Below are 23,624 nucleotides of genomic sequence, written 5' to 3'. Positions count from 1 at the left end.
TGTGCGGCCGTTAAACTAGTTGATGGTGGTGAATGTCCATCATTGTTATACTACAGTAGATACTATGCTTAAGAATGACTTGAAATGCTTTCCATCTCTATATCATGGTAGGGAACTGTACAGTATAGCATGATTATGTTTATCATTGGAATTAAAGAAGGGGAAGGGTATTAGGTTATTATTGGCTGATTAGAGATTGTTTTATTTTCACTGAAAAGATGTGTCTATGATGCGATAAAACATATATATTTTTTAACGACATGTAAGGTCATGTAATTCCTGTATATTTTATTGGTATTCTAAGGGTTTTAAGGATATTTAATGATAATCCAAATTGGCTCCAAAATCATAATTATCTAGTTAGGATAATCCTGATATTAGTGGAGTGAGAGGACTCAAGGTTTGGTTTCTGTCCGCCTGATTGTTTTCTGCTGTTGCTGTGTCTTAACCCTCAATTCACTGTACTTTCACTTGCTATTTTGAGCGAAGTGCATCCCAAAGCATCGTATGGAAAAAGCATGGCACATTCCTCAATCGCAGTTATTTAATCTAGAATAATCCTGACATTAAATTAGAATACCATCCAATGATAAATTCTTCATTACAGTTGAGTTTGAGAATATAACAAAGATCCCTTTGAACTCAATTCTCAGCATGACTGGTGTCTTTTTTTCAATGCAAATGTTTGCTTTTTGACTTTGAATGTTTTTTATTTTCTCTTGGCCATTCTCTGTCCATCTAACTCCCCCACACAATCCTTTCTTCTGTCCTCCTGCTCTCCTTGCCTGGACGCCCAGGGTGCTCACGGCTGACACCGTTTGTCACATTCAAGGCCGGGTTATGCGCTCCGGAGATGTGTGCGTATCCTGCAAAGTGCTTGTGTGTATTCACGGGGGCCATAGGGAACGCTGAAAATAAATGCTGTGACAGGACATGGATGCATCCATGTAGATTTGTGTGGGCCTGCGCCTGAGACACTGTCATCTAGGAGTTGAATTTCACACCTTGTGCCTCCGCTATTGTCAGGCGGAGGTACCTGTGATGGACGGCACAGGGTGAACAGGGGTGGGCAACTTCTGCCAGATTAAAGAGGTGGTGGCAGCTGACAGAGGGAGGGAGAGAGTGTTCGTACAGTACAAGAGGATGAACTTCAAAGGGTGAGGCGGCAAAAGAACAATGAGGGCCATCACAAAAAATGTAATCGAGCTATTTCTGCGGTACGATTGAGATAAATCTTTCCTCTACATTGCTTGCGAGTGGTTTCTATATAACATATTTGATTGGGAGAATCAAATATTCATCACTATATGTCCTGGTCCATTACTAGAAAGAAATAGCCGTTCACGCAAGCAGAGGAATAAGCGGGAAAACATTTCAATATCCATATCCATTTGAATGTACACACATGGGGTTCTGCGGCAGTGATTGAGGGAGCCAACATAAATCCCCTCGCATACATCTCTAGGGCTGTAAAATGTCTGTCCCTGAAAGCTAAACACACCTCGGCAGTTTGTGCATTCACGCTCCCCCCCCCCCCCCGCCCCCTCTGTCTCTTACTGTCATTAGCAGAATGCTAATCAAGGCTAATTACATCGAGACAGGCAGACACAACTCATTCCTTATCGTGACGGAGTGCCGCTGTGCCTGGAAATGTTGTGCCACTAAATAAGGCAGTGCTCATAATCAACAGTGTTTTTTTGTTGCTGTGAGGGGAATGGATGTGTTCTGTATTTGTTTTTCGTTGTTACTGTTGTCAAATGTTAATCGGTCTGTCTGGGCTTTTTTTCAGAGACTGTAAATCAATTTTTGTGTCTACAAGCCGGAGCTTCGATTATTCTACAGGGACTGAAAACAGCAAAATCAATTAAGAAACTGTGTTAAATATTATGATAGGGATTTTAACAGCTGGTAATGATCCTTTTAAAAGGCAATCAATGAAGAAAACAACAATTTAAGGACAATGTAAAGGAAGGAAATGTGGAAAAGAACATGGTTTAGAAGAAAGAACAAGCAGCAAGACATATAAACACATGGAAAAATGTGAGGTTTTCTAAGAAGAGGAAAAATAAAATCAGTCCTGTTGCAAGCAAAGTCTCTTCCTACTCGGCGATGGATTGGAAACGTCAGGCGGTTCAGTCCCCCCCCCGCCTTTCTCTTCAAGTTACAAAAGCTCATTTTGGAGATTTTGCTGGCACGGCAGAAAAGACCTCTGTTTCCCATTTTCCATATTTCATATACGGCCCATTGGCGAGCATCGTCTACGGGTGTCAGGGCTTGGCACATTTACGAGAGATGCATTGGAGAACTTATCACTCGGAAGATATGCTTAACTTCAGCATTTTGAAAGTCACTCTGCACTCTATGGTGATGCACTTCTAGAGCAGAGGTACATTATGATCATTGTACGGGGTTACGCCATCTGTCACTACGAGAACAGCCAAACATTTGAGTGGCAGGTTACACTAAAACGTTAATAATACATAGGGTTTACTAAAAGGTAAATCATTGTTTAAATGAGTCCAATGAGCCATACATAGACGTTCTACCTTTCATAGTAAGAAAAGCACAGGTGTTACAGATAACATAAGGGACGGCTCTGTTCTATTCTAGTGTCCCGATAAGCCATGACGGTGAAAAACCAAAGGGCCGTGAAACTAAATCTGCTAATTCAAATTGCACAACAGTTATTTAAACGTTTTTCTACAATTGTATCATATTATATCAATGTGATAAAATTGTAGAAAAAACTGGAATTGCTACAAACACTTACTCAGTACTTTTTTCCACCATTTGGTAAAAAAACATGCTTAGCTGCCATCACAAAAAAAGCTCCATCATCCCTTGATTTTAACTGACAAATATTACACTGCTCAAACTCTAGGTACTTTTAACCGTAAAACAGATTCTACAGACAGCCAACCTTTTGTGGACGTGTACAAAAGGTTGTGTTGGATATGAACAATTAGAAACAGAGCAAAAGATGGACTTTTGTGATGATTAGTCTTAGGTGTAAGGATATAAGATGTGGCTCTGTTGCAGCTGCTAGGGCTTCTCATTGATTCACTGAGACAAGTGACATCACATAATTCCCAACATAGCTACTACCACCTCGGTGTCTATAACTAATTAAAACAATTTGAAAAACCCGGTTAAGCTTAGTTACCATTTATATGTATAACCATCATGGCCCCCGGTAGACCCCCCACACATATAACAACACTGACTATAACACCCCCTGTTGTTTTAATAACTGTGCAATATATATCTGGCTGCTATCAGAATGGTTTTTGAGGTCTATTTTTGTGTATTTTGTAAATTGTGTGATTCTTGTATATATGTTTTGTATCTTGGGTGTGATAATATTAAGCTGTCTTTGGCTCTTTCTGCTGTACAAATAAAAATTCCCCTCTGTGGGACGAATAAAGGTATTCGGATTCTGATGTATTCAAAATATAATTATTAGAATAATTACTACTTAAGAGTGCAACAACACTGTTGTGAAATAACACTGTCATACTGTATATATTTTAACATTTTATTAAAGGTTAAATTGGCAGTTGATTCACTATTTTTATATGTTTACTTTTTTTACCATAAAAACGAATTTGATTTTGTAACCCCTAACCCTTATATCTGCACCTTGTCCATTTTGAAGTAATAATGTCAATTTCCCTGCTGTGAGAAGAATAAAAGATTTCTGATAAGTACTTTCAAAATATTCATGTAATTACTGTAACTTAGATGAAAAGTATGACACACTTCACATGCAACATAAAGTCCTCTTTGTGTTAAAATGTGTCATTTAACAGTGGACAATTGCACACATCCGGAATGAGCTGCGGTGTGTCAGTGAACTGAATTAGTCTTTTAGAAGCACTTACACATCAGGGGCCGTGCTCTGCGGGGTGGATCAGTGTTTGACAGCTCAAACTCAAACAGCTGACCCTGCTCGACCCCCTGTATCGACATTTTGGAGTGTCCTTGTGGAAGACACTAATCTGCGCTGAATGGACTGCCAGGTCCAGCGGTGCTGCGCTGACTGTGACCTCCTCGACAAAGAGTGATTTTCCTCGAGTGGGTGTCACACCAACGATTGTCTTAAGTAAGTGTGCGACCTCTTACTCGCATCTAGCCGCTAACCCAATGGGCTCCAGAGCTAAAGTACTATAAGCAACTTATCAGGAGGCTTCCAGCGCGAGGGCATTAAAGCTGAGCAACACGCTGAGTCATGGCTTCTCTAAGAACGGGCAAAAAAGTGCCACTTTCATTCCCATGGTGATAAGGGGAAAGCGAAAAAGGCGGGAATCAGACCGGTGTAATGCTGATGGACGTAGTCAGTGTCTTGAGTGCGGAGCAAGGGGGGTGGGGAGTTGAAAATGCAGTATCAGCAGGGGTGGGTTTAAGTGGATGAATGGTGGCGAGATGGGGTGGGGGGGTTTGTAGGTTGGTGGGTCTCAAAGCAAGTGGCTGAGACATGGCTAATGCTGCCAGTGAGCTGTGGCCACCTAAGTAATTACTACCTCGGCTGGAAGGCTAATCCCCAAAACAGAGCAGCAAACTCAGGAGGGAGAAGCTTAGAGCCTCTGAGGGGCCCCGGCACCCGAGTGCATTTACACAGAGACACGGACCTGTCCCACCCAGAGAGGGAGATTGCATTAACTCGAAAGAGCAATATTCTGAACCCCGAAAAAGAAACAAAAGAAATGTGTATTAAATGCAAACAGGGCTTCAATTTCAGTTTTTTTCTTTTCTTTTTTTTAGAACTTTGATTTGATCGACTGCTGACTAAAGAAATCCAACATGTTGCTGAAATATTATCAGAGGGTAGTCAAATTATTAAAACAAGAGAACCATTTGTTACCGGCATTTCCTACTGATTCCACCCTTTGAAGACATTTTTTATTCCCTAGTCAAGCTTTCATGTGGAGTGCTCTGTGTCTACAGGCAAAACAAAATTGCCTAAATAACTGTTTAATATAGTTGTATGTATAATAAATAAAAAATAATATAATATATAATACATGTTCACGGTTAGAGTAGCAATCCCCATTCCCTTTTCCTCTCTCCATATTTGCAGTTTCCCGTCAATAAGGCTGAAATGCTAAAATTTGGTCAAAAAAATAAATAAATCTGATGTTTACGGATTATTTCTTCAGCAGTGGTTGTGAACATACAACTTAAACTAGTCTAGATAAGAGGGGAGAAAAGGCTTCATTTTAATTCATATGTAGGTTTCTCTTAAATTATTTACAGGAATAATTTATATAGTAAATACTTCAGAGAGTTTACTAGATTAAACTCAAAATTATATTTATTATTTTAATCAATAAAAAAAAGAACATTAACAACTTCATCTGTATGTTGAAACCAGATGTTGACAATAACTCAGTTCAACTGTCTTTGAGATAATACTGCATGATCATTTCCTTTTTCTTTTTTTTACAAGACACACTTTTGATACTAAACAGAACAACTTCAACCTGCAGTCAAAGAAACTTCTCTACAAAAAAGAAATTAAAATCCATCTATAACATACTGTACAGGTTCACTGACCAGAAAGAACTTTACAGAATTAAAAGTTTTTTAAAAATAAGGCATCCTCAAACTGACAGTATTAAGAGCAGATTTCAGAGCAGTTTGCAGATGCTGTTAACAACCTTGAACTTCACACACAAGTAAAACAAATTATTTAAAAGCAGCAAGTGTGCTTCTCTCCTCACGTTCCAGCTACTAAACATCACAAAGTGCACAAACAGCTAGCTCAGCATCACTCTCTGTAAATAAACATCTGATGTGAGGGTTTACCTTTGCGCTCGGAGCGTTTCTTACGCCTCCTCTTGAACCTGCGTCGGATCAGGCAGTAATAGGAGCCCAGATTCTGCGCTCCATTGGTAAGAAGGGCCATACCTCGGTCAGCACTTAAACTGTATATAAACTCAACTGAATACCAGCACAAGACTTAATCTGGAGGAGATAGAACTACAGCTGCTGAGCTCGACCTATCCTTCACACTTGATGTTCAGAAGTCCACACACCTGCAGCGCTTCTTTGTTTCTACTTTAGTCCTTCCCCTGTATCCCAACTCTTTGCCTCCCTCCCTGCCCCCTTTACTCCTCCTCTCGCTGTTTCTCTCCTCTGTTGACTCCATGTCTGCCCTATCAGTAGTCAGGGAGAGGGAGTCGATGGGAAAAAGAAGGAGGGGACTGGTAGAGGATAGAGACTCCGGTTTTTCTGTGTTAATTCACAACGGTTGTGAAATAACAGAATCAAACTCAATCCCCTCTCGAAGTCAATGACGTCTCCAACAAGCAAAAACAACCACTCACATACTCCCAAGAGAAAACACACCTGTATACACTGTCTAATATGTTCACACACACATTTGAACACACTGTATCACAGAACATGTCATATTAACCCTAACCCTAAATATGTAATCCAAAAGTGGTTTATGTACACTTCTATACATAGAGGAGCAATTTGAGGTGAAGTATCATGCCCACTAACGCCTAAAAATGTTGATGGCGATTGGGGATGGGGATTGAACCACTGACCCTCCAATTGGTAGAAGTCCATGTGCCACAGTCTCCTACAGCCAATCAAATATAACTTTTAAATCCAGCTAATATGATAAAAAATGAAGTTTTCGTTGGTCCTTTTCTTGAATATCTGTATTTTGTGAGCTTGATTTTCCTCACTACTGCTCCCACATGTGCAATAAAGAGAGACTACACTGCCGCCCTCTAGTGGTCAGTCACCATACTTACATCTTTAAACGCAACATCTCACAGTTTAAGCCACTGTTTGCTCACTCGTGCTTTAGATGATGATTACTGTTGTTGATGAGGATTTAAAGATATGATAGTTTCGTTAAAAAAGGATCTACTTGAAGAGTTTTTGAAGACACTTGTGGTTGAAGACAAAGAAAGAAAGAAAAAGCGACTACAGCAACAGAAATGGAAAAAGTAGAAGAGAAGAAAATCACTCACCTATTGCTCTGTTGTGATGTGTGGGATCGGAAAAAGAAAACCTGGTGGAGAGAGAACAAGAGAAAGTACATTTTAGTGGTGATTATTTCGCCAGGTTTCCACAGCAGCTGCTCTTTCTCAATCACGCACTGGATGAATTGCTCCAAAAACTGGTGTGTCTGGCAGGTCCCAGTCATTGTTTGTATTACTGGAATGCAAGTGTTCCACTCAGTGCAACTTGATCTATTCATTTAACTGGAAAATATATGTTATTTTCTAACAAATGAATTGCTGGTTATTGCTACGGTGCTTCCCTGGAAGTATTTGGCAAACTCTTATTAAGGAATGTGATGCATTGATTAACGTGGCCAATAATTAGAGAAAAATGATCTCAACCAGTGTAGACTACATAAAGACATAACTAAACTGTGATCCCTGAAAAATAAATGGGATTCCAGTTCCAGAATATTACAGGCAGACAACTTTTTTTATTTTTCCAACTAAACAAAATGACTTTAAGTCCTATAATATTCACTTGATCACTCCAAAATTAGAATATTAGATACAAAATCATGTTAAAGTTAAATAAAATTGCAGCGATTTAAGAACAAATATCTTCCTTATTATGTGCGTATCAACAATTTCACGTTATTTTGTTTGTACCAATTCTTTAGGATACATTATTGATGTTTACCTTGGAGAATGTAAGACGAATAATAATTACGAGTTGTTCAGAGCAATAAACAACCTGTCTTACGAAGGAAGGATTGATTATTAAATGTATAGAGTGGTTATATTGATTAAGTTATATAAGAAATACTATTGATCCCCTGAACCAAATGAAGACGATGAAAACTCTTGGATGATTGCATCTGAATTTGAGGATTTGCGGTTCTTATTCAACGGTATCCCTCTGTTTTTGGAACATGTACCGTAGCAGGATGATGATTCATCGGGCAGCTGTGGCTCGAGGGGCGGGAATGGGCATATAAAAATCAGAAGGTCAGTGGATCAACTGTCCTTAAGCAAGATATTGAACCTGAATTAATAGCTGCCTGAGGAATTTGTCGACAGTTATCAAGTTACTTTTGATAAAAGTGTCAAGTGAATGACATTTATCTGTTGTAATTCTCATTATGAAAAGGCAACCAAAGAGATTTAAACGCAGCTAATATAGATAACTTTCTTTACCAGTGTAACAAAGATGGATATTTTGATTCTGATTTCTGCACATGAAACCTCAAAAAGGAAAGAAGAGGCTTTGAAAATGACTATTCACCAAAGAAAACAGTTAATGAAGAGATTTTGCGCTCATTTTCAGGTTGATATTTGTATTATCTGCCTCTACTGGGACATGTCTCCATTCTTTAATGTTCAAAAAGCTCTTTTTCTTATTCTGCCTATGCTGCAGCACCTCTTTTCACCCTCTGTCTGAAACCAGAGCCCAGTCTGCTCTGATTGGTTAGCTGGCTGTCTCTGTTGTGATTGGTCAACCTCTTAGAGATGTCCAACCCCTTAGCCTATCACATACAATGTGTTATGAGTTATGAGTGCTAGCAATTAGAAGCGCAAGTAATACATGATATCAGTACTATTGAGTCGTTTCAGGCACATTTTTACATGCACACAAACAAACACAATACAGGAAAGGGGAAAGCATAATAGGGCCACTCTAGAGGCTGGTGTGAGGACTGACAGCTCCATAGCCTTTCAGGTAGAAATGTAGATAAAGAAAGAGGAAAGGTAACATAAGGTGAAAAAAACAAAACATTCCCACATAAAATCAGAGGGATCCAAGGTCTTATAAGGTCAGCTAGGATGTTTTCCCTGCTGCCAAACCACGGCTTGGTATAATACATTCTTAAAACACAAATCAAGAAGTTTTTGGGTTGAGGTTTGCCACTTAAGCACATGAAGTTAAACTGAGCAGAAAGAGAGAAGAAGAAGAAACAAAGCGGTGACTGAGGAACGCTCAAACGGAGAGAAAATAGAAGATAAATAAAGGCAGATGGTTAGCGCAAGGAATGCCAAAACATTCGGGGATAAGAGTAATGGTGTAGCGAAAAATCAGCCTGAGAAAAAGGGATGAACTTAGATATTCTCCAGACGCACATTCATTCATGCTTCTGTGCACGAGCCAATGATAACTACAGTGGGCCAAGGCACACCACAACTGCCTTGGCCGCGTTTTGCTTTGTTTTCCGAAAAGCAGTCCAGTCAGTCAACTTCCCTTTTAATTTATGGAGCAATAGCTGCAGACATGGGAGAATAAGTTTGCGGCCTACAGGAGCACACGTGGTTCCACCAGGCGGAGATTTTACCCACTTCTCTGTCTTGGTATTCCTCAATGAACTGGAGGAATGGGCTGTGGTTTTCCAGCTTGGATTTTAAAAACGCGCTCCAGACTCATAATAAGAAGCTCAACTCCTGGTGGCCTTTGCAGCGGTTAGACAGTGAAACACTACCATTGACAAAAACAAGCTCTTAAACTGTTTCACAGGCAGGCAATCCAGGCTACTGCGGCGAGCCCATCTGTTGGTTCAGTGTAGCTGTACTCACAGTCTACTAAAAAGCACCAAGCTCTAAAAATAGACTCACTAGGAACAGATTTCTTTTTTTTCAGGATGTTTTAAAGCTGTTATTCTAACATTTTAAGGCAGTTCCAGGAATGCTGAATGTTAAGATGTCAGTATGATTGAATCAGATTGAAAATTAAATTGTGTGTCTTGACAGAAGGTAGACATCACAAAACAGAGGTTACAAATCAGTCATTTTAGTTAGACTGAAATAAACATAAAATCACAATATTTTATTTTTTATTAGGGTTGTCTTCTGGTGCTTTTAACAAAGTATGTTCAAATCTTGATTTAAAAAAAATGTTATAAATAATTAAGATATCATATTTATCAATACATACAAATAAAAAGGTTATTTTTTAATTTGTATTAATAAAAAGGTAAATAAGTTAACAGTGATAAACTGAACTAAAATAGCAGTACACACACAAGAAGTATGAATATGTACGTTGTACAATATATAACAACAACAACAAATATTTAAGAGGGTTTGAGCTGATATTTGATCACTAAAAGGAAATTTGTGACGTTTGTTTACCTCAGAAAATATATTATTTTAAAGACATATAGCCATTAAAACCAGGGAAAGACAGAACTGTATGCAATATTATGATTTCCGAAAGTTTTATAATATCGCCATAATATGATACAGTGTATTGCTTCGCCCGAATGCAAGAAAAGTGTTAAATTGTGATCTTTAAAATGTTTTTTGGGGAAAAACTGCCAGAAAACACCAACACATGCATTAAAAAGCTGTCAGATCAATGTGATGTATGGTTCACAGTCACTGCAACATCCAACACTCTAGCAATATTTGATGTGAATAGGAGCCACTGAGTAAAAAATGTGCATAAAAACTATAAATCACTCAAAGTATGACCAGGCATTCACCATTTATTAAATCAAGCTTTATAAGTAAAGCAGCTACAGATATTTCACCTCCCATCTGGTCTTAAATCAGACTGAAAGTATTGAGGAATACACAGCGGAATAATTTGGTATAGCCGTATACCAGCTAAGGGAGACACTTCAAAAAATGAGGGTCAGACGTCTAATCCCGCAGCATCATTAAACTGACAAGTTGACATTCTTACTTTTACAATGAGCGCAGAAGAGCCTTCAGCGGCGCCAAAATATGCTCATTAGTATTCAAAAGCACTCCTCATTAAAATTTGGTGGCACAAACTGAAAGCCCTCCATCTAACAGGCTGTAATGAAGCGAGCAAAGGCTGACTAACGAACATCTGGAGGATAATAATGTAAAAAAATCAAACCTCAGAGTGTTCCCTCAGACGCGGATGTGATTTTGAGAAGAAAACCTACATTTTTTTGCCTCTCAAAGAGGGAATTGTATCAGTTTTTTAAGCTCCGTTGTGGACAGAAAAAACACGTTGATGTGAGCGTGTCTGGTGGCTGAAAGTGAAGCAGATGAAAAATGTCCAGACAGGAGGAGTGTGGTTTCATTGCCTTGTGAGGAAGTCACGTTCCTAAAAGCAACACTCACTGTGTTGTGCGCCAAGTTTGGCAAAGACTCAGAGAGAGGGAGAGATTGTGTTGGAGAGATTAGTGGAGACAGAAGGGGGGAGACTTTGAGAGCTTTCGGGAGTTGAGGTCAAGTGCGATGTGTGTGTGTGGTGGTCATAATAGACTCTAATAGTCTTTGAAGACTGGAGTAAGGGGGGGCTGGATGGAGAGAGATGCAGGGGGCTTCTGCTGACTTGACATGAGAGATCAGAAAATTAAAACAGGGGTAAAATGAACTTCAGTCAGAAAAATGTCTTATAAAAAAGGATCATAATAATGAAGGATAATACTCAAATGGCAATATACCTTATAAATTGATGGATATACAATATATCTTACAATGTAGTACAATATCAATATTATATTTATCATAATTAAATACCTATTTTTATTCTATTTTATGTAATATTTTAATGGACATTATACTTTTTACTGCACACTTAACTTAATATTTAAAAAATATATGTGTATTTTATTATCTTTTAATTGACTATATATTGGAGTACAATGTGCATGTTAACTTTGTATGTTCGTATAATTACTTTTACTTATTAATTTTTTTATTATATATTTATGTTTGTATAAATATTTGTATATCTTGTTTTATCATTTTTATCTTTAAATGCACATTTTCATTTTAAATGCTTTGGTTTTATAAATATTCTGTATGTTGTCTTTTTATTGCCAATCCTTAAACATGTTTTTATTTAGATTTTTATTGTCTATTTTCATTTATTTCAATTAACCTTTTTGGATATTTTACTTCATATGTTTATATAACTATTTTTATTTTCTTAGATCTGTTATTGCACATTCTTACTTTCACATAGCTTTATATTTATTGTTTTGTTTTGTTTCTCAAATGCAGTAGCTATTGCATAATCCAATTTCCCCCAGAATATTACAAGTATTTTGATTATGAAATAGGTACGAGAAAGCAGTCAGCGGCGCGCAACAACAGTGCGTGACTGTAAACCTCGACTCCCCATCTTCTGCCAAAAATTAGGCTAATAGCTTGGTAACCAGCAGCCACACACCGCCACACACAGCCAGACATAGCCACACACACACACACACACACACACACACACACACACACACACACACACACACACACACACACACACACACACACACACAGTGTCCTGAGAGACATTAAACGCTCCCCCTCCCTGTGACCTAGCTTTCTTTGCACACATGCCTACACAGGGACAGCATTTTAATTAACCCATCATTTAATTACGTGTGATTGGACTGTGATTGATTGTATGTGTATGTGTGTGTGTGTGTGTGTGTGTGTGTGTGTGTGTGTGTGTGTGTGTGTGTGTGTGTGTGTGTGTGTGTGTGTGTGTGTGTGTGTGTGTGTGTGTGTGTAGATTGGAGCGAGACCCCCCTGCACTGTTCTCCCTCTCCACCAGTGTTTTTGTTGTTCTGCCTCTTGTCCAGCAGAGGGCAGCACTGTTACGAGATAGGAGCATTCTGCAGCACGCACACTGACTTCAGTTCTGTTTTTTTATTTGCTTACACGTTTTAATGTCAATGTCATGCCTATTGCTGTATGTAATTACACATGTTATGTTAACTATCATTACATGAAACATGTGGGGAAAAATGCGTGTATAAGGTAAAGCGTTTGCCTGTTTCAACGACAGTAGTGGTGACAATTCAACGCCAAATGAAGCATGATTTTTATTTGTTATAGAAGTGTATTTAAGACAAATTCCAATTAAATAAGCAAAAGCAAAAATATTGAGAATTCATCAAGTGCTCTCATCACATGGTAACACATTTTGGTTATAGAACAGCTGCCAGGGCTCTTAAAATAAATAAGAAATCACACCGTTCTGGCAGTTGTCCTTGTTTAAATAGAAGCCAGCAACCTACCCATATGCTGAAAGTAATAAACAGAGTTTATTTTACAGTGTGACTAAAAGGATGTTTCATAACTAAAAGGTTATCAGGTTGTTGGCAGGCATTTGGCTGCATTTCCAGTTTCTGTTCTCCCTGCACTTCTCTATTAATTTCCATGTTCTGTACACCGTTTTAAGGGAAGGATTCTGTGATGCCAGTCTATGTTACACTGCATATTTCAAAGCTATAAGCATTAAGGTGATTGGTAGAAATCACAATGCAGGGGATTAAAAAACGGCTACACATTTTTAGTGCGATAGTGCAGGGCTCTAAGGATTTTGTGTTGCTGAAAGCATTTTGGTCGCAGGAAAAGAGGTGGCATGGACTCTGGAGGCTGTGCTGCTTTGTTACACATTACAATGAAACAATTCAAGGTTTAGCATCACAAGGAAGTGTGTGTGTAACAGAGATGCTGCAGGAGTAGGTTTACTGAGCACTCTATCAAACACAATTGGCAGTGTGGGAAGCCACTGAGGGAACATATCCTCGAGACCAATTAAGTGGTGCAGGAATGAGTCTTTAAACCCACTTATCTCAAAGTCCATGGTGTTTTTTGGTAAGATGCCTTGAAAAAAGTTCTGTGATTTACACAAGCTGAAGAGATCTTCTCGTTTTGTTCTACAACATAAAGCACGTAAGCAAATCCCAATTCCTAAATGTCCGAATCTTCTATGTCTCGTTAAAACAGTGCTTGCGAACAAGTGTCTAAAGAACACTACTAAAAGTCATCACGTCGAGCTTTAGCTGCCTTTAGCTTACCAGTATTAAGTCATGCTATCGTCATGTAGCTTGTTTATTGCCTAGCAATTTAATTAAACTTGTATAAAAGTGGTGTGAATAGGTAAATAAAAATGTATGATTGTACTGTAATAAACTTTAGTTGGACAAAGATATTTTTTCTTCAATATTTCAAAAACTAATGGATAAATCCCATTGGTTTGGTCGAGGTAGCCCTTGCGATGCTAACTACCGGGTCTGCCTACATAAATACGTAATCTCTGCACCACTGTATGGCACCAATTGTAAGGTTATGCCTCTGTGAAATTGGGGGGGAATCTGCAGGACACAGTGTGATCCTTCATATTTGGAATCCCTTCTTGATTCATCCTTTCAGTGGCAGGTGAAAAAGCGTCTGGTGGCTCCACATGCACCAGAGGGGCCACATGGCTGACCAACACCTTCCCCAACAGATATCGGTAGAGGTTGCCTTTCATCAGTGTTGATTTTTCGTTGTTTTACCATGACTACAAGTTGAAACATGTTGATATATTGACGGAAATGTTACAATCTTGACAAAAAAAGACTACAATGACAACAGTTCCATTGGCTGATATTATAACTGAGTGCCATTCAATAATTACTGGGTTCCTAGAACTTAAGTCACTATCGAATGAAATGTAACACAGATTTAAAACTGAAATTGATATGCTATCAGATTTCCCCTCATGTTAATGTGAGAGGCAACTTTTTTTACACATTTAAACATTTTTTTTAATTAAAATAGATGTAATTTGATTATGTGACCTGACTATTTTGAGATTTCAGAAAGCTGAATCAGAAAAACCAGACTACTCATGTATTAGAATTTGTACGTCTTTAATCTAACCATTTTTACCAGTCAAGGCCTCATCTTTAGAATAACAAATGCCTTGCCCTTAAGACGTTTTGAGGATCAATAGCAGTCATTTAAAAAAAGACTGAAATGCCTGCAGTTTTGACAAAAGACAGTGACTAAATAAAAAAAATACAGATACATTGATACTATTTTCTGAGAAGCAGGCAATCTGAATAGAGATAAGGCCAATCAATAAGTAAAAGAATAATACAAAGTGTGAAATTGCACCAAGCCCTCGTGTGCTCTTATTGCTCGTGGTGAATTTTGGCTGTGCACAGCTTTCATTTTCAGCCTTAGTGAGGGCGGTGTTGATGCCTTCTCAAAATAACACGAATCTAATGTGAGGCAACACACACACATATTCCCATTACCACACAACCATCCAAAAATGAGCTATAAACAAGCCAGACAAATGCCAAAATAATCTTGTGACTTCTAGTAGCTTCCAAACAATCTCATTATCCACATTATTTTAGAAACCTTATATTGCTTATTTTGCATCATTTACCAGCTGCCCAATTGAATTGGTCTCCCTATACAGCAGTGTGCTTCTGTTCAAAATAAAAGGGGGCCTGTAAATAGGAATGACTTGATTCTTCCTATGGGAGTTCCCTTTAGTTCTACCATGAATCGTGCCACTGGGTGTGGTCCCGTCCTTATCCAGCCTCCAGCTCTCTGCCTGGGACAGATCTGCTCCACTGCCTGTGGCTTTGGGACTTTGGCTTGGGTTTGACAAGCAGTGGTTTATGTGTACGTTTACGTCTTGTGTTCAACAATGGGCAGCTCTGTGTGAGCCCCCTTTGGCAGTATATCCACCTGAAGGGCAAAGCCAACAAGCCGGAACAAAGGGAGGGGTGGGAATAACTGCCAGAGACTTAAAGCCACACGGATTTGAACTGCAGGTCTTAATGATGCCTTATGAAGCCATAAACTCCATTTCATAAAGGTTTAAACTATATTTAATGCTTATATAAACCCACAGGAAGTCATTAGACATGTTAAGAGCACTCAAAAGGCATTGAATCCCTTTAACTCCTGTGTAGGGCTGTATATATATATATATATATATATATATATATATATCATTTTTATGGTTATAGCAATGTCCATAACTGTAATAAATGCATTGCAAAACTGTGACATTTCACTCAGGTCTTGAGAGTTAGATAAAAGAGAGTAACTGTGGAAAACCATACACAACTATCTTTTTTTATAGGTGCCTTTATGTCTTTTTATGAGGCGGCAGTAGCTCGGTTTAAATGGACTTGGCTGAAAACCAAAGGGTCACAAGTTCAAGAGGGTTACTTTAAAGGGGCCCAGTTATGTACAATTTCAGGTTCAAATTTGTGTTTTGTGTCTCTACTGTGACAAGTTAACATGCTTTAATGTTCAAAAAGCTCTTTATTTTTCTCATTCTGCCTGTGCTGCAGCTCCTCTTTTCACCCTCTGTCTGGAACCAGAGCACTGTCTGCTCTGATTGGTTAGCTGGCCGGCTCTGTTGTGATTGGTCATTCACTTAGAGATGTCCTGCCTATTAATTTATCATGTCAAATGTTTTCGGAGCGCTACCCAATAGAAGACTGATGCATAGTGATGTCGCTATTTTACTGAAGCAAACAAAAGAGTCCGATGGAGGTGTTTCAGGGGGAGGTGGGGGGGGGGGGGGCAGTGGGAGAGAAACTCCCTCTGAGGGAGTTTGGGGATTTAAGCCTATGCTGACCATTTACATGCACAAAAACCTATATATCACACTACAGGAAAGGCAAACCTCAAAAAGCATAATAGGGCCTCTTTAAGAGATAGAAATTTGCCCAGAGGGGCCCTTGAGCAACTAGACTCCCACACAGTTCTACGGGAAAATCTATATACATAATCACTGCCCACTACTCCTATTAATAGAATGGTGTAAATGCAGTGTTCAATAAAATGTGTGAAAATAATATAAACAAGCCATTTTTATGTTTAGAAGAACAGCGAAAGCAGCGTAACAGGCGGAAATTAATACCCTTCAATGACTCCTTATTTACCACAATATTACAATATTCGTTATTGCATTTGTTGCTCATATCTTGCAAACTCCGCTCCTGTGCTTCTGCAGTTTCCTGTGAGATTTCCCTAACAACCCGAGGTGAATACCAATCACGCTGAGCTGCTTTGATTTCGTCGCACAGCTGTCATGTTCCCTGTGTTAACTCTGGCTCAGCGAGCTGCGGAAAAAACAACATTTTGACAACAATCTCTGGGAAATCCTACAACTTTGGCTTGTTGTCAAGGCAACACAGACAAAATAAAGTAGGTTTCCATGTTCCAGTTGCAAGTCGGCTGCATGGCTCTGGATGGGATTTTAGAACATGCTGATAAATTTAGTGCAAAAGCGTTCGTAGTTTTTTGCATTAAATCACCGATTAAGTGACCTTTTACCTACCTTGTGCCTCATCAAACACATAACACACACGTTACTTGCTCATAATCTCCCACATATTTATCCCGCCTGCCATCACGATGAGCCTACGTACATTTCTCCCCAGCTTTAATAGTGCTCTCCTCCCTTTATTATATGTAACGATTTAGATGTCAGCACTTTCTACTATGACAAATGGGCCTCTTTTCTCGGCCAATTTATCTTTCTGCCCCGCGCTCTGCCCTTGTTGATGGGACAACCTTCCATTTCCTGTGCTACGGAGAAAAACAGGGAAACTCGAGGGCACAGGGAAAGAAATGGTCCCAGAAGGGGAAGAACAAACGGGAAAATTGGAGTATTTAATAAACAAGGCAGGGACAAGGTGGAAAAAGATGGATGGAGAAATAAGACAGAAAGTGTTAATAGATGTATTTAAGATGAAACAAAATCCCAACTCCTCAATCAATACAAGACAATGGAAGCCTGCCCTGATACTAATGGTTCGACTATGGCACACACTTGTTCTTACTGCACTGCAATGCGGTTTGACATTGGAGATAGTGACACACATACACACAGAGCTCCACACGTGACTGCAGGAAAACGCCTCTGAAAGGTGAAATGGCATGATCATCCACTGACTAAAATTACATTTTGCTTGGTACACATGTTGAAAAGCATTGTGGGTGTTGGAGGAAATGTGTGGAGGTCATGATGGGTGACTTTAAGGGACTGCTGCAGGCTTTGTTTGCTAAGTAAGATTGTCAATTAGCAATGGTAACCCAAACCAAAGGACTATGAAGGTTCTTGGAAATTGCCTTTTGAAATGACCACCATGGACTTTAGCTAAATGTATTTGAGTGTTTTATGATTTGCAGGTCAGATGGTCGGAGAAAACAAGAAGGTTGTAGATAGATATTTATTTTGTATTTGTAGCTCCAGCCAACAGTTTTCTTGGTGATGAAAATATTGAACTAACCAATGCGGGAGTCTCAAAATATCGACGATATTGAAAAAGGTTGGTTCCATGGTGCTACAGGAATGACAAGTAAAACTATTAGAGATTTTAAACAAGGTTTGTTGTAATTTATTCTAAAAATAAGCAAAATGGTAACATCATCACATACAGAGTTAATTATTGGTTCTAGTCAGACTCATGGTTTTCTGGGTAGAGATGCTATCACTGAGGGGCTCTCCCTTTCAGTTTTAACCTGAATTTGGTAAAAGTGGTAAAAAGTGGTATTTAATGATAGAATATGGACTTTTTTAACAGCATGTATCCAAGTCTGACTTTTACTCGTGTTTGTTGGACCAATGAACTTATTTTGACTATCCAGTTCTCATGCTAAATAATTAAACAGTTTTACCCTTACATTTAATTCATTCATCAGATGTTTAAGAAATGTGTTAATTAAAGAGTTGCTGTTTTCTTAAGTTACCATAAAACAATATGTATAGCTGAATTGATATCATCTTAGCTTGTTGAATTCTCCCATTTGCTATTTTCCATAGCTATGTAGTGTGACAAGAGGGCCCCTGAAAACAGGTCCTTTTTTATATTGTGAACTGCTGCAGTTTTTCTTATTAGGACATGTACATCGAACAAATGCATACAGTCACTTTGGGTTATAGATGAGCTATTGCTTCAGATTTCTAATTTGAAAAAAATCAATGCTACGGCAGCATTCATTCCTCAGGCAGATTTCTACACCCGGGCAGGGGAGATAAAGCAGAGCTTCCAGCCCCGTCAACGTTTTTTACATCATAATTTTGACTTTAAGAAGAGAAAAAATGTAATGTAGGAAAATAATGAACTAGTAAAATGTTCTTCCTTCGGCCTCGCCCCATTTTCCTCCCCTTAATCCAATTCTGTCCATGAATGTAGTTGATCCAAGTTGTGTCCAATGAAAGGTAGTATTTCTTAATATTGACTTTTACAGCCTGGGGAGGACTAAACAATATTAAAGTGATATTGCTGATACTTCTGTTTTGACTCAGGAGTAGGTCTACTGTTTGAAGCCTAATTGTGAGCAAAATATGAAATGAATGCTTCAGACGTTATCACGTTCACTCCAGAGTGTTACATTTCCTGTTTGGTACAGAGTGCAAAGTCCCACAGGAACCTACTAGCCGTCTTTCAAAATATATTTCCATATATTGTGTTTGTTTGGCACTAGGCAACCAACACTGTCAAGATCTGCTTATATCCTGACCTTTATGCAATATGGAAAATGTTTCAAGTCACTGATGTCTGATTACTGCTGCCTTTAAACAACCCAGCGTCACATGCTGATGAAACTTTGCTGCATCAGGAGAGTTTGAGGTCATCCCAAAAATAAGCCAGAAATACTATCTTACCCTCGTCCCTCACCTGCTCTGCTGGGACCGCATGAGCATCCCTGTGCGGAGGGTGCCCACGCAGGTCTACATCAGAGTGTGTGTGTATCAAAGAGAGGGAGAGTGTGTGCGCGTTTCTCTCCTCTTTTGCTCGGCCTATCTAGGTCAACCATCTGGGGAGTTGCCAAGGCTTTGGTAAAGCAGGCAGCTCGCCATCACAGCTGGCCAAAACACACACACACACACACACACACACACACACACACACACACACACACACACACACACACACACACACACACACACACACACACACACACACACACACACACACACACACACACACACACACACACACACACACACACACACACACACACACACACACCAGGTAACATCAGCATTGCCACCGCCCAATGCATGCATGAAGCAATGCCACCTGTGCCCACATCATGATTTCTGGCATTTGAAGAGTGAAAATGTGTGTTTCCGGTAGTAAAACTTGCTTGAGATTTGGGATGCACAAAACGTTTAATTTCTAACACAATTGCAATATGGACTTTTAATATAAAGACACATTATTTGCTAAAAACGATTCTAAAGGAAGTGATGTGATGCTGCAGAGTTGACGTACAAATGGTGTTGTACAGAACAGAAAATCCTTGTTTGTAAATATCCTTATTAAAAAAACAACTTGTTTTTTCACAACTTTTTTAAGTACGTCACGGAAATGACAAAACGTTCAAAACAAAAAAAATGGCTAATATCGTTCAGACAAAGAAAACGTTTCAGAAATAAAAATATATAGTGTAAAAAGACAAAACAATCCCTTCAAGCAGAGAGCTGCTGCCACAGGCCGCCATCTTGCATGGTCTCTAATGATAATGTGAACAAAAATGGTGCTTCCCTCCTTTAATACCATGAATCAAATTGCAACTGCATTACAGGTCCAAACAATCACAGTAAGTTATTTTTCCCAAAGCCCTATTGAGAACTCGTCAGACTGCAATCATTGGGGAATGTGTGTGTACATGTTTATGTAACACACACACACACATGCTGGGTTCATTCTCATTGAACAGGAATGCAGAGTCTTAGCTTATTAGCCACTTCCAAGACTGAGACTACATCCAGCCCGCTGAACTGCTCCCACCACCTTTTCTCTCAGCGTCACTGTCGTACAAAGGTGGTTCAGGCTTTCCCACACTGCTTCTATTCAGTGGTCTCAGATAGGATTACTAAAGAGGTGCTCCAAAAGTAGGCCACGACATGTTGTGTGTTTAGCGCATTGTGAAAGTACCAGGGTATAGAGTAAAGTAGCCTGAAGTAGGCACCTGGTAACATGACACCATTAGTGGGAAGCCTTTACCAGTAAGGCCTGTTCCTGGAGGTGAAGCATATTCTATTTGTCAGATATCTTTTTTAATATGTTTCAGTTTTAGACCTGTGTCAAATGTCCTTGTTGGTTTTATCTTTTTGTTTTACTTTCAGTTGACTAAAAGTATGGGCATTTCAGTGTTTGTCAAAGAAACTTTAAATAATTTAAGGAAAACAGTTTTTTTTTATATTTCAGTTTTGTTTTCAGACTCGTTTGTCATTGTTAACTTTAATTTAAGTAAGACGCTCTGATTCTTTCCCACTAAACCCATTGTGTGTTGCTGCCATAATCCTGATATGGTGCCTGCAGCAAAGGAAATGGAACTGCCTCTTGAAAGAAAAAAGGCAAAGTGGTTTCTGTAAAGTTGTGTTTGTTGGGGGAGCTCTTTCTGTACCTACGATTCAAAGAACAGCCATAAAGACATACTGGGATTCAAACCCACACCACTGGAACAAGGACTTTGGCTTAGGCAGCCTGCTCTACCAGATTTGCTCCAAGTTTCTCATAAACCACATTTTAGTATTTTCTTTTATCCTGTATTTTGCATGTAGGCACAGTAAGTGTTGGGGACATCTCGTCATGGTCTAGTCTTAGCCTTGGTAAAGAAGGTCAATGACGCACATATTAAGCAAAAGTTCTTGAAATGAACACTGGTGTACATAGACACACAATAACACATGGGATCTATTCAATTTCCAAAACCTGTGAATGATCTATAAACATTTTATAGCCTATTTTATGGACTTGTCCTTGTATCATGATATGACGTCTGCAAATTCAATTAAAAAGAGAAGTGCATCTTTTCCAGAGGACACAGAAAGAAGGGACTGGAAAAGGTAGCAGGCCAGGTGCAGGATGAATGTAGACCCTAAGCACAAATGGAAAATTGTATTCCAACCTAATCTTTTATTACATTCATGGCCTTCAGCAGGTAATCCCTGACAAATTGCCTTTAAGAAATGAGGCTCCAAAGAATTGGGAGCTAAAGTCACGTGTATTTTTTTCTAAAGGTGCTGTATCTAACTGCCAGTTAATTTTCCTGGAAAGGGACTTGCATGAGCGACCTCACATTCATACTAATAAAGTCTCAATGGTTTTCCATCTTACACTCGGGGGAGAAAATGAAGCGAGATCTGTGGTAATTTGGCAAACCTACCAGACATTTTAAGTAGTGTGGTCAATTCAACAACAAACTCAGTAACAGTCGCCCCTCCCTGGAATACAACCACTGAGTTGTTTAACCCCAAAAAACTGCTTTAGTTAGTTTGCCAAACACATCTCAGTTGGGCTCTGGATAGTTCCCTTGAGGTAATTTGGAGCAGAATGAGGATCAAAACCAAAAGAAATGGAGGTATGAAGTATGCTATTTTGCTAACAATCATACCCTTGAAAAATAGATTTGGGCAAGCAAAAATGCGACTGAAATAAAAGTAGTGAGAGCCTCCTGGCGTGTTATTGTTGGTGTAAATGTGCCAGGCCAGAGAACCACAGAGGGGGAAGTGAGGCATGGGCAGATGCGCCTGTGGCACTCAGGCCTTGCTCCCTCTGCCAGGAATCCCATCCCCCTGTCTGTTCTTTTTTCCGAGCTTTTCCCAAAGTTCATTTCAGTCCGCCAAACAGACGGCAACAAAAACACAGTTGTTTCTTTTGGTTCTGTGTTTGTACAGCCTTAAAAATTAAATTGAATCAAACATTTTGCGGGAAACAGCAAAAAACGGGCCACTTTCAGGTGTGAGTAATTGTATCCTAAGTGAAGTCCTCAATAGAATGAGGGAGTCATGGGTCCTTACTTACAACAGTCTTACTTATCATTTTAGCCCTTCTGGTTTGCTCATGTCTAAGTCAATGTGTTTTCAATTGGTTATCCGTTAGAGGCCTGAATTAAGGTCTGTGGTTATGGCAAGCTTACAACGTTTTCACGTTTAGTTCCACAACAGAAAATACATCAGAAAATACCAAATACGCGGTTGCAAATAAGTGTTTAAATGAGAGGGGGTTAATATGTGGAGATTATATTATATATTGCCAAATATCTTTTTGCCATGTCCTAAAATACAATTTTAAAATGATGTTAACTTCTGGGGCGGCTTTAAAAAATATTTAATTCCAGCACCACTCTATAGATTGATGCATGTTAATACAAACCTCTATCTATAGAAGGAGCTGTTAGCAGCCTAGTTAAAATCCACATGGTCTGTAGGCATTGACTCGGTATCAATAAGATGTGATGGTGGGCCATCTTTCTGCGATTACCATCTGGCCATTACTGCTTTGGGCCTGCTCTACCATGGACCAGTGAACAAAGCTGATCTGACTTGCTGGCTGACTCGCTGCTATCTGTCTGTTGATTTCTTTTTTTTCCTTCTGCTGACTGTATAAGTGCCTGTAGCCTTGACAGTTCCATAAACTGCCATTTCCCCAACACACAAGAGGCCAGAGGATTTACACCAGACGGAGAAATGCCTTCAAACAAAGAGTTCTGCAGAAAAATGATATAAATGTACTAATGAATCAATGTCAGACTTCAGGGGGGACATGACAAAATGATGGCAAGTACAGAGCCATCATTTTAATGTAATGATCCAAATTATTTGAAGATAAAGTAACACCACTATGTCATGTCATATGAGTCTCTCTGCATCTATTACTGGGAGGATATTCTCTTTATTAAGAAACGAAGACCATCAGCACCCTAAATTGCCCCTTTTTCGCTCATGTTCTGCTTGTTTGATAGTTGCACTTGCTTTAAAGCCATTACGATGCAAATGCATTTGACATCTCCTTTCAAAAGGCAAAGGCCGTGGTTGCATAAGGGATTCTATTTTAGTTGGTTACACACCTGCCTTTGATGGGAAGGAACAAACTTCCCATCATCTGCTAGGACTGCTTCCCTAATGGCCACCTATAACGTAGA

The 23,624-nt window shown here is 39.2% G+C and overlaps 1 protein-coding gene across 3 annotated transcripts in view; it reads right to left on the bottom strand.

The window, feature by feature from the left end:
- Positions 1 to 23,624, bottom strand: part of adarb1b (adenosine deaminase RNA specific B1b) — a 125,524-nt gene that overhangs the window by 39,811 nt on the left and 62,089 nt on the right. For all 3 annotated transcript variants that reach the window (XM_063888199.1, XM_063888196.1, XM_063888197.1), the window contains exon 3: positions 6,990 to 7,030. The gene's annotated coding sequence lies outside the window, so the exon portion shown is untranslated. The remainder of the gene's footprint in view (positions 1 to 6,989; positions 7,031 to 23,624) is intronic.

This window comes from Eleginops maclovinus, chromosome 7 (genome assembly GCF_036324505.1).
Source record: "Eleginops maclovinus isolate JMC-PN-2008 ecotype Puerto Natales chromosome 7, JC_Emac_rtc_rv5, whole genome shotgun sequence".
Classification (NCBI taxonomy): domain Eukaryota; kingdom Metazoa; phylum Chordata; class Actinopteri; order Perciformes; family Eleginopidae; genus Eleginops; species Eleginops maclovinus.
The sequence above is the reverse complement of the archived record's forward strand: the minus strand, read 5'-3'. Positions and strand labels throughout refer to the sequence as shown.